Raw genomic sequence first — 13,177 nt, 5'->3', positions numbered from 1 at the left:
CTGAGTTAATTTGGAGTTCCTCTCTTACTCGCTCAGAGTTCTTCTGTCGTTCCAAGAAGGATTTTAATGATGTCACGGAACACTGGGGTGATTACGTAAGTCTTCGTTATAAAAAGAGTCTGCCGCTCTCTTTTGTACTGATCTGGGAACATCACACACGCTTTTCAGCACCACTGATTCATATCTGTTTACCAGAAAAATCAAGTAACCAGACGATTTGACTCAATTTAACTTCACACAGCTCACACTGGTTAACTATTAAAGGAGTAGTTCACACAAAAATGAAATTTAAGTCATCATTTATTCACCCTGATATCACAACGCAAAAGAAGATATGTTGAAAAATGCCTAAGACATACAATGTAAGCTAAAAAAAAAAAAATTATTCATATAATATAAAATAAAATACTAATATTTCTAGAATATGTATAAAAATGTTTAAGAAAAACTACTACTACTACAACTAAAACTCAAATAAAAATGAAGTTAAGCTAAATAAATACACAACCTGTCAAAAGTTTTTGAACAGTAAGGTTATTTATGTTTTTTTAAATAAGTCTCTTCTGCTCACCGAGCCTGCATTTATTTGATTCAAAATACACCAAAGCGGTAATATTGCGAAATATTGGTACAATATAAAATAACTGTTTTCTATTTGAATATATTTTAAAATGTAATTTATTCCTGTGATTTCAAAGCTGAATTTTTTAGCATTATTACTATACTACTATTATTATAAGCAATATTTAAAACAGTCAAGTACTTTTTTTCAACATTCTTTGAAAAAATAGAAAGAGCCAAAAATCAGCATTTATATGAAATTAGAATATTAGAAGGATTTCTGAAGGATCATGTGACTTAAGTAATTATGCTAAAATGTAGCTTTGAAATCACAGGAATAAATTACATTTTAAAATATATTCAAATAGATAACACTTGAAATTGTGAAAACATGTCAAAATTTTACTGTTTTTGCTGTACTTTGGATCAAATAAATGCAGGCTTGGTGAGCAGAAGAGACTTTAAAAAAACAAATGATTTTGCAACAAAATTACTAAAACTAAAAAAAGGGGGGGGGGGGGGTGGAGCTATTTCTAATGATTAATACATTTTATAATTGTACATAAATGACAAGTTCTGTCATGAAATTCTAGATGCCACAGGCCAGGCTAATGGGTCCTTAAGGTGTGTTAAACAACTCGGCACAAGCTGATTGGTTCATGTTGCATATGCAGCCAATGAGCTTGCTGCTTTACATTTAAATGTCTGATTAGCATTCACTAGAGCATTTTGCAGCGGCCTTTCGGAGTTCCTCTGAAACCCTCCACCTCCTTAGCTCCACCTGTAAAGATCTGCTACGTGTTGTTATTATATATGCTACCTGTGCAGCAGCAGTATGTCTTAAATACTCACAGCAGCGTATCGGCATATGTATTGAAAGTAGTAAGTTCCTGTACTTGCTTTGCAACAGCAATAATCTACAACAACAGCAATAACCAACAGCAGCAGCAATTCAGCAGTGTAGCCGATCTACTCCACCAAGACTAAATACATTAAAATTGTCATACCCATTACCATGCTAAAATCTTTGAGAGTTGTCATGATAGAAATAATACTAAAACGACATTTGTCAAAGCATCATGGAAGTTAGTCTCAGCCTCAGACGTCACGCCCACGGAACGTTGGCTAAACGTCTGATGCATATGGTACACTTAACTGGAAACACTTCAGGAATGTCGAAGTCGTCATCTGATTAGTTGAATTTGACCGGATTTCCGGGAGCCGCGAGTGTCGCGTTTATTTTCGGTCCGCCGGGAAACAAAGTGCAGACTGATTTACTCAGCGTTTTGCTAAAAGGTGCTTATGCAGACGCCATTGTTGTTATACATATTTGCGACCTCCGGGAACAAATTACTGACTTACTGCTTGTGCTCCCTCTTATTCGTTATCTTTCAATGCTGGTTATTTCAATGACTGACTTGTTGCACACCAGTCTGTTGTTGTGGGGGCATTTCCACGCACCGAATCGTGACGCTGAACGAAACGAACTGTGATTGGTTGTTTGACATGTCAATCAAACGGCCTTATGGGCGGGCCTTGGCCAATGAACACTGCCATGAATTCCAGACCTTCAGCCATCAGTCTGAAGGTCTGGCTACGCGAGACTACATGGAAGTAGACAATATGTCCCAAATGGTGGATTCCAAGTCATTGTATGACTTAATATTTGCTGAAAATCTAGCCTTGAAAAATGTAGACACATTTTTACTATATGGCAGTGTAGCTCAGACAATTTGGTAATAAATGTGTAAAATAAGAATAAATATATTATATTTATACTATATATTGCTGCAGTGCAAGAGATAAAAGACAGATGGTTTTGCTAAATGGTTTGGCTCATGCCCCATCAGCAGTCTACAGTGTAGTAGAGGAGTGTATCAAGGCTAGAGAGACACTGGGCCACTAGACTCACAGCCAGACAGAAAACAACACACCCACCAATCAGATTTGTAGGGAATGATCTCATCAGTCTGCAGGATTGTTATGGATGGACGGTCAGACCCAGTGAAAATGCTGGCTATGTTAGGAACAGTGGTGAAGATATTAGAAGGTAATTATGGGGCATAAATCCACACAGAGAAGAGTAGGGTAAGATGTGTCAGTGGGTCATTTGTGCCACCCAATAATTTAAAGAACTGTGCACAACTTTTACCAAGCGAACATATATTTAAAAAAGCAATAATTTATTTGATTATATCTAGAATGACCTGTATTTTAAGTATTTTATGCTCATTTCATTGCTAAGGCTGCATTAATCTGATTAAAAATACAGTAAACGGTAATACTGAGTACAATTTAAAATAACTGTTGTATAAAAACAATTATATTTTAAAATGTAATTTATTCCTGTGATGGCAAAAATTAATTTTCAGCAGCTGCACTATTAACTAACTATTAACTATGCCTTTTGCCTCAATAAATCCCTATATTATTATTAAGGATGTTCATGTATTGGGTAGGATTAGGGGATTTAAAACATGGTCATGCAGAATAAGGCATTAATATGCTTTATAAGGACTGATGCTTGAAATATGCAGTTAATAGTGAGAACTGGTCCTTAAAATGAAGTGTTTCCAAAATAATATTATAATATTATATTATATAAATATTTAATATAAGTATCTTTTAAATCTATAAAATATTTATGTTTATATATGTTAAATATTTAAAGATATAAAACAAAAACTGTGAGGACAGAGCAACGCGTTATATTTCCCTGCAACAATTAGAGCTGGAATGTGAAAAATGTAATTATAGACATATTTCTTTTTGCCTCATTCTTGTCTTAAGTGCCATATCAAGCCAAACCTGTTTCACAAGATTTCTGGACATGTGAACTCAAAAGCATTTTAAATATAATAAATAAAAAAAACACTTAAAAACTAGAATCTAAGAAAATGTGTAGTTTAAGCACCAGACACAGGTGCATCTCAATAAATTAGAATGTTGTGGAAAAGTTCATTTATTTCAGTAATTCAACTCAAATTGTGAAACCCATGTATTAAATAAATTAAATGCACACAAACTGAAGTAGTTTAAGTCTTTGGTTCTTTTAATTGTGATGATTTGGCTCACATTTAACAAAAACCCAACAAATTAGAATATGGTGACATGTCAATCAGCTAATCAACTCAAAACACCTGCAAAGGTTTCCTAAACCTTCAAAATGATCTCTTAGTTTGGTTCATTAGGCTACACAATCATTGGGAAGACTGCTGATCTGACAGTTGTCCAGAAGACAATCATTGACACCCTTCACAAGGAGGGTAAGCCACAAGCAATAATTGCCAAAGAAGCTGGCTGTTCACAGAGCGCTGTATCCAAGAATGTTAACAGAAAGTTGAGTGGAAGGAAAAGATGCACAACCAATCGAGAGAACCGCAGCCTTGTGAGGCTTGTTAAGCAAAATCGATTCAAGAATTTGGGTGAACTTCACATGGAATGGACTGAGGCTGGGGTCAAGGCATCAAGAGCCACCACACACCGGATGACCCCTTTAAACTACTTCAGTCTGTGTGCATTAAATTTATTTAATACACGAGTTTTACAATTTGAGTTGAATTACTGAAATAAATTAACTTTTCCATGACATTCTAATTAATTTACTCATTTTTTAGCCAATAACAATATTTTAGCCCAAAGGAATTAAATTAGGCCCACCCAAACCTGTACTGCATCATACCCATCATGCTGTACTCTCAGCATAACCTGTTTAACCTCAGCAAGCAGACTATATAACCAAAGATACTTTTGCTATTTTCCAGACACTAACACCATGTGTACTGTTGCTTCAAAAGGAGTTTGCTAAAGCTGAAAACCATGCAGGCTCTGTGTGCATTCTTGTTTTGATGCTCGTATACAGCACCACTGGTGAGTTAACCATCTATAACTGCTGAATATCAGATACCGCATAGGCCTATATGAGATTTTATACTACTGGTGATTGAATTGATAGAGAAGTAGGGATGGAAATGTTGCCTAAAATGACTGTGCTAAAAAGAATTGCTAAAAAAGTTAGGAAAAATCAACAGTAACCATATATATTTCACAGTAGCTAATGATTTGTTGTTGGTGGTTTATCTCTTATTCTCTGTGCAGTACACTCCCTCCAGTGCTTCACCTGTGTGGGCGACGACTGCAAGGTCAGAACCGAATGCCCCCCGTCTGCCAACTTCTGCAGGACCGAGGCCACCAGTACGTGCCGAGACATGTCCTCATCCTGTCACTATTATGCAAAACTACAGTCTCTGTAACATAAGTGAAGCTTGTTAAGATGCAAATACAGACGCACATGGCAGGCCACATACTCTTTGTTAAAAATGTCAGGTAAACTTAAAATTATTATTAAATAGTCAGATTTGGGTAGATTACTTACAAATTGTAATCCGTTACTGATTCCAAATTGCATGACAAAAATTTTAGTTAGTAACATAATATAATCAGATTACTCTTAGATTACTTTTGACCGATCTTGTTTATCAAATTCTTATAAATAGGATCATCTTGTACCATATTGATATAAAAATACAAAGATTAAGAAAATATATTACATTCATTTTTATTAACAACATGAAGTGTATTAAACATTACATTACGTTAAGGTCTCCCAAACTGGGGTTTGTGAAAAAAACTGCAAGCGGTTGGCTATTTAGAAAGGAACATGTTATCCATAAAAAAGTAACTGTAGTCTGATTATGAATATTTAAAAATGTAATTTAATCTAATTATAAGTCTTTAATTTTTGGAATCTGATTATGTAATTCAGATTACATGTGGAAAATTACTACCCAGGTCTGTAAATAGTAATATTCTTACATATTAAATAGTATTTAATATGTCAGAGACTGACAGAGTTACAACTGTACCCTCAGGTACTAAATAAGGCAGCTGCTTTTGTACCTTTTGTGAGGGCGTGTATATGTAAATAGGTAAATATATACAATTATATACATAAATGAGTTTAAAATGTAAATGTCTTTTTCCAGCACTTACTTTGTCCCGGACATGTGAGGAGTCCTGCACACCTGAGGAGAACGTCCACTGCTGTGATCAAGACTTGTGCGGTTGAACGGCTCTTGTTATGCATGAAGAATCATTTATCTGTAATTATTCAGCAAATTAAACATTTTTAAAGTAGGGGCACATCAAAAACTCAATAAAAATTGCAATAAATATTTATCTGCATTGAAGACAATTAAACATGTATTGCTTCAGGTGTGTGAAACAAAAAATCAGTGATAAAAAATACATATCAGAAAGATTCAGACTAGAAAGTCTGAATAAAAAGTTTTGATAATAGCTGGGAACAAATTGGGCATCAAATAAAACTCACTTAAGTTTTTGGACTTTCCTGCTGAAAAAAAAAAACAATAGAAACAGAATCTGTAATGGTTTTACTGGTTATAATGGGAATTGTATTGGTTTTAATGGAACCTGTAATAGTCCCTATGGGTCTCTACTGGTAATTTGTTGCCTTTTATTAGTGTCTTGTTAAAACCTCTAAATTCTAATGGAATATGTCCCAAAACACACTGCAGAAAACCATTTTTAATGTTTGTAATGGTATTTGTAGTGGAAACCACTAGAATTTCTGTGATGGTTTTCTATTGTTTTTTCAGCAGGGTCGACAGGGCGACTAGAATACAAATGACCCTTTTATCGTACCATGTTTCTGAAAGAGTGTTTCCACTGTAAGGCCAGCTGTAACTTATGCCATTTGATGTGTTTAGTGTCAGGACTAACATGGAGGGGCCGTGATTACGATCCCCTAATAAATATCTGCAGGGGTGACTGTGGTTGCCTCAGCCCCGGTAACTGAGGGAATGTCTGTCTGAGACCAAACATTCAAGAGAGGTGAAAAGTTCAAAGAAGTAAGCCTGTTACTGTATGACAGGGTCTTCCATAGAAATGTCCATTTTTTGTGTTAGTTTCTTCTGTTTATTAGCGTGCTTGGTTTCGCTCTCTCTGGTTCGAGGGGCGTCAAACAGCTGATTCATGTCTCCAGTGTAATGAGGCAGGAGCGAACAGCAGAATCCTAATGCTGTTTCCACTGACTGATCATCGGCCAAGACAAAGCCACAACCAGACTCTGAGACTGCACTAATCTGCCAAACTCCGTTTGTGAGCTTTTACGCTTGTTTATGTGTGTGTGTGCAGATCGTGAATCGCACTGTGTGTAAAAGAATCTGAGGAATACAAATTTAAATGATGTGGCAATCATGGCTAACACAACAACTAGCAAGTCTAGGACACAAGTAAATTTTGCCAAAAAATTCAGCCAGGTGCTCTGCTGACAAGCTGACAAGAGACATTTGCTGTGCTCCAAGTGCTGCTGTGCACAAGAGTTCTTAACCAAAACTAAATTAAAACTTTTTGCTGACAACATTTTCGTTAAATAAATACAATGTGTTTGAAAAAAACTAGCCTAAAGTAAAATGCATGATCATAAAATCACTAAACCAAAAATTCTCATTTTATCAAACTAAATAAATAAAAGTGTTAGTTTTTGTATCAAAAATGTCTATAGCCTGCCTTTATTACAAATCAATATTGTGATATCAAACCCTAAAAATAGTTTGAATGATATCAGCATCATTATGTATTAACTTTGGCAGCCCTAAAATGCTAAAACTTAAATAGAAACTTATATTGGAATACTAAACTTAAACAGTAACACTTTACAGTAAGGTGTCATTTGTTAACATTAGTTAATGTATTAACTACGAACAAACAATTAACAATACATTTATTACAGTACGTATTAATCATTGTTAATGTTAGTTAATAAATATAGTCATTTTATTCATGTTAGTTCACCAAGCATTAACTAATGTTAACAAACACAACTGGTGATTTTAACAATTCATTTCTAAATGCTGAAATAAACAAGCTTAATAAATGCTGTAGAAGTATTGTTTATTCTTAGTTAATGTAACCTATGTAGTGAACTAGCCTAATGTTAACTAATGAACTTTATTGTTTAAGTGTTACACATTAGGCAATACTTAATAAATATTACGTATGCAATATCTAGTCTTTTAAAAATTATATAAAAAAATGAATAAAAATTAGTCTAACATGTTAATCTTAAGAAGAGTAAAAAACTGATGAAGAAATACAGTATAAGGAACAAACCTGTCATTTTAATTTATTTTCCTGTAGCATTAAAGCACTAAAAATTAGGGTTAGGTTAAAAAAAAAATTATTTCTTAAGTTTAATCGATTCTCATTTTTACGAAACGATGTCAAATCTAATGCTACGTTCCAGGCAGGTTTTTGAGCCAGTAAATCAGGACTTCAAACCACGACTCTTGACTTTGTAGGGTTCCAGGCAAGTCACGCCAAACTGCATGAGCGCATTTATTAATATTATATTATTATTCATTTGAATGCAACGTTATTGTCACACCCTCTGCATGTTCCCTCAGCCCCAATCACCACGATCCTCCACCAACCAGCCAATCACCACCACAGCACACCCGTGAACCATCACCAGAATTCTAATCACCGTCACCTGCACCAGCAATCACCACACCCTTTATATACTTACCTCTGTCACTCACTCACCGGCTGGTATCGAAGTTGCATGGATATCTCTCTGTGGATCTTCTCCCCCTCCTGTTGTATCTCCTGTGCTCCTCGTGGATTGCTCCAACGTTCTCCTGTGCTCCTCGTGGATTGCTCCAACGTTCTCCTGTGCTCCTCGTGGATTGCTCTGATGTTCTCCTGTGAAACACGTTAGTCGTGTCAGAGGGAAGTGACTGTTGCTTACGCAACGATACTTATGAACTTGAACTTACCTGTTGTGTTTGAAGATTTGACCACAGATACCCTTATTCACCTGTTTGCACGTGTGTTGAACTGTGCACGTTTGTTAATAAATATCTTGAAAGATACTCACCTTCTTCCTGTGTGTGTGGCCGTGACAGGATACCAGCCCAAAAGTAATAACTCACCACATCACTCATGGAGGCGAGCGCCGCTATCACCGAAGACACCCCCGATCCATTTTCGGATATGGTGAACGTCCTTCGTCAATCTCTGCCTGCTACTCCAACGACGATCTCCAACACGCCCCTCTCTCGCCCCATGAGTTATTCCGGAGACCCGGGTGGTTGCAATGGTTTCCTCCTGCAAAGTTCCCTCTATATCGAAGCCAACGCACACCATTTTCCAAATGAAATTTCTAAAATATCTTTTATGATTTCCCTCCTCACTGGGCAGGCACTTCAATGGGCGGACGCACTTTGGAATTCACGGAGCGATGCATTAATCTCCTATAATGCTTTCGTTGCCCACTTCAAGGACGTGTTTGGAGCTGCTCTCACTCCCCTTTCCGTGCACGATGAACTGATTACTCTGAGTCAAGGTACGTCCAATATTCATGAATACACCTTGCGCTTCCGCTCCCTAGCGGCCACCAGTGGTTGGAACCAAGTCGCTCTCCTGGCAGCCTACCGTAAGGGGCTTAAACCCCAGATCCGCAAGCATATGGCCATCTACGATGACAATGTACCGCTGGAAACTTTCATTAAGAAAGCAGTAGGCATTTCTCAACATCTCTCAGCATGTCCGTCTACAAAGTCTGCACCCAGTTTCCCTCCACTCCGAACACCGTCACCCCAACGAGATGCAGAAGAGCCCATGATTACCGACTCCTATCGCCTGGATCCTGCGGAGAGGAAACGACGAATTAATAATCACCTGTGCCTGTATTGTGGAGAAGCCTCACACTTCATCAGTGTCTGTCCAGTCCGCCCGCCTCGTCCAATGGTGAGTACCGTATCTATTACTCCAGCCATGTCTCTCTTACCCCATATTACCGCTGAACTAATAGTAAACTCTCGTACTCTCCCCATCTATGTGCTCGTGGATTCCGGAGCGGCTGGCAATTTTGTCTCATCACATTTCATTGCTAAACATCGAATTCCCACCGTTCAAAATGAGGTTACATACCAAATTACCACAATCCAAAACTCACCATTGGGCGATGGTAAGATATCTCGCCGGACCCGAAAAGTGACCCTCGTCTCCCAACACAACCACCGTGAACATCTGACCCTCCTAGTACTCCCGCGAGCCAACGTGGATGTCATCTTGGGCAGACCATGGCTCATTAAACACCAACCCCGCATAGATTGGAGCACAGGAGAGGTCCTGGAGTGGGGTAAAACGTGTGAGAACCACGGCTACCATCCTCCCTCGTCGGATCCAGAGTCTCCATACCGTCCTATCCCTCTTCACGCCACCACCATAGAGAGTCCTACCACTCAATCCTCCATCGCCATTCCCCTCGTCTATCAGTCTTTCACCGATGTCTTCAGTAAGGAACGGGCCACACAACTACCACCGCACCGGCCCTGGGATTGTAGTATCGACCTGCTGCCAGGCGCCAAACTACCCCACGGGAAGATCTACCCCCTCTCACGTCCTGAGCAGGAGGCCATGGAGAATTACATCCAGGAGGCTCTCCAACAGGGGTTCATCAGACCTTCCACGTCCCCAGCAGCATCCAGTTTCTTCTTCGTCCCCAAGAAGGATGGTGGGCTCAGACCCTGCATTGACTACCGGGTGCTTAACGACGCCACGGTGAAATTCGCCTATCCACTTCCCCTAGTGCCAGCTGCCTTGGAGGAACTACGGGAAGCCCGCATCTTCACCAAACTCGACCTCCGCAGTGCTTACAACCTGATCCGTATCCGAGAAGGAGATGAGTGGAAAACCGCCTTCATCACCCCGACCGGTCACTATGAATATCAGGTGATGCCCTATGGCCTGGCCAACAGTCCGTCCATATTTCAGAATTTCATGAACGAAATCTTCCGCGACTACCTCCATCGTTTCGTAATCATCTACATTGATGATATCCTCATCTATTCACGTAACCTAAGGGAACATCAAGACCACGTCCGCCAGGTTCTCCAACGCCTCCGTGAGTACCAACTCTATCTGAAGTTAGAAAAATGTGAATTCCATCAACCCTCCATCTCCTTCCTCGGATACGTGATCACTGCGGAGGGAGTCCGTATGGAAGCCGGAAAGGTGGACGCAGTGGCCAAGTGGGCGGAACCAAAGACGGTAAAAGAACTTCAGCGTTTCTTAGGCTTCGCTAACTTCTACCGACGCTTTATAAAAAACTATAGCCTCCTATCGGCTCCACTCACTTCCCTCTTAAAGGGAGGACGCCGGGTACTACAGTGGACTCCAGAAGCCCAGCAAGCCTTCGACCGTCTTAAGCTGATGTTCACCACCGCTCCCATCCTCAAGCACCCCGACCCTTCAAGGCCCTTCGTGGTGGAAGTAGACGCGGCGGACGTAGGCGTAGGAGCTGTGCTGTCCCAATGGTCTGATGAACCCCGATCCCTCCATCCGTGTGCGTACTATTCCAAGAAACTCACCCCAGCTGAGCAGAACTATGGGATTGGAGACCGCGAACTGCTGGCAATGAAGCTCGCCCTCGAAGAGTGGCGGCACTGGTTAGAAGGAGCCCAGTTCCCCTTCACCGTAATAACCGACCACAAAAACCTCCAGTACATTCAGCACGCCAAGAGACTAAATGCCCGCCAAGCTCGCTGGTCACTATTCTTTGCCCGATTCAATTTCAACATTACTTACCAACCCGGCCACAAAAACACCAAAGCAGACGCCCTATCACGTATGTACTCACCTGAACCTACCACTGACGATCCTGATCCTATTCTACCCCCATCTGTCTTCCTCGCACCCATACTATGGCAACTTGACGAAGATATACGGGCCGCCACCTTCGAGGAACCTGCACCACCGGAGCTTCCCCCGGGTCGTATCTATGTCCCAAGCCGTCTTAGACCCCTTCTGCTGGATAGTACGCACACGTCCCCCGGCTCAGGACACCCTGGCAGTAGGCGAACCCTCTCGCTCCTCCAACAGAAATACTGGTGGCCCAACATGAGCAGGGAAGTGGAACGGTACGTCCAAGGATGTTCGGTCTGCGCCGTCAACACAATCCCACGCCGCTTACCCGAAGGTAAACTACAACCATTACCTATTCCCCGCCGACCCTGGACACACTTAGGTATAGACTTCGCCACAGACCTACCTCCCTCTCAGGGTTACACCACAATTTTAGTAGTAGTTGATCGATTCTCAAAAGCTTGCAAACTAATACCTCTCAAAGGTCTCCCCACAACGCTAGAAACCGCAGAGGCACTGTTCCACAATGTGTTCCGGAACTTCGGACTTCCAGAAGATATCGTGTCCGATCGAGGACCTCAATTCATTTCCAGGGTCTGGCGGGCCTTCTTCAAACTCCTGGGTACCACAGTCAGCCTGTCATCCGGATATCACCCTCAAACTAACGGGCAGACCGAACGGAAAATACAGGAAATCTCCCGCTACCTTCGGACGTACTGTTCCCAACATCAAAACACCTGGAGCCAGTATCTACCGTGGGCTGAGTATGCGCAAAATTCCCTCCGTCAAACCTCTACTGGTCTAACCCCCTTCCAATGTATTCTAGGCTATCAACCAGCTCTGTTTCCATGGACAGGAGAATCCTCCGAGGTACCCGCGGTAGATCACTGGTTCCGAGAGAGCGAGAGGGTGTGGGACTCAGCGCACGTCCATCTCCAACGGGCAGTACGGAGGCATACGGAGCACGCCAACCGCCGTAGGTTACCCAACCCAGTTTACCTCCCCGGGGACCAGGTATGGCTTTCCACCCGAGACATACGCCTCCGGCTGCCCAGTAGGAAGCTGAGTCCCCGCTACATAGGGCCCTTCACCATTCACTCACAAATCAACCCTGTCACCTACCGTCTAAACCTACCTCCACATTACAGGATCGCTCCCTCGTTTCACGTTTCCCTGCTCAAACGCCACACTGAACCCCTATTCCCTTCCTCCACAGAATCGGAGCCACCTCCTCCTCCCGACCCGCCAGAGATCCTCGGAGATAACATCTACCAAGTCCAAGAAATCCTAGACTCCCGGCGGCGGAACGGCCAGCTCCAGTACCTCGTGGACTGGGAGGGGTTCGGACCCGAGGAGAGATCGTGGATACCCCGTGACGACATCCTGGACCCGACTCTCCTCGAGGAATTCCACCGCCAACATCCCGAACGCCCAGCTCCCAGGGGTCGTGGTCGTCCCCGTCGCCGTTCTTGGGTGCCAGGAGTCACCCGTGGAGGAGGGGGTGATGTCACACCCTCTGCATGTTCCCTCAGCCCCAATCACCACGATCCTCCACCAACCAGCCAATCACCACCACAGCACACCCGTGAACCATCACCAGAATTCTAATCACCGTCACCTGCACCAGCAATCACCACACCCTTTATATACTTACCTCTGTCACTCACTCACCGGCTGGTATCGAAGTTGCATGGATATCTCTCTGTGGATCTTCTCCCCCTCCTGTTGTATCTCCTGTGCTCCTCGTGGATTGCTCCAACGTTCTCCTGTGCTCCTCGTGGATTGCTCCAACGTTCTCCTGTGCTCCTCGTGGATTGCTCTGATGTTCTCCTGTGAAACACGTTAGTCGTGTCAGAGGGAAGTGACTGTTGCTTACGCAACGATACTTATGAACTTGAACTTACCTGTTGTGTTGTGTTTGAAGATTTGACCACAGATACCCTTA

This window comes from Garra rufa, chromosome 1, assembly GCF_049309525.1.
Source record: "Garra rufa chromosome 1, GarRuf1.0, whole genome shotgun sequence".
Taxonomy (NCBI): Eukaryota; Metazoa; Chordata; class Actinopteri; order Cypriniformes; family Cyprinidae; genus Garra; species Garra rufa.
This window is presented reverse-complemented; position numbering follows the sequence as displayed.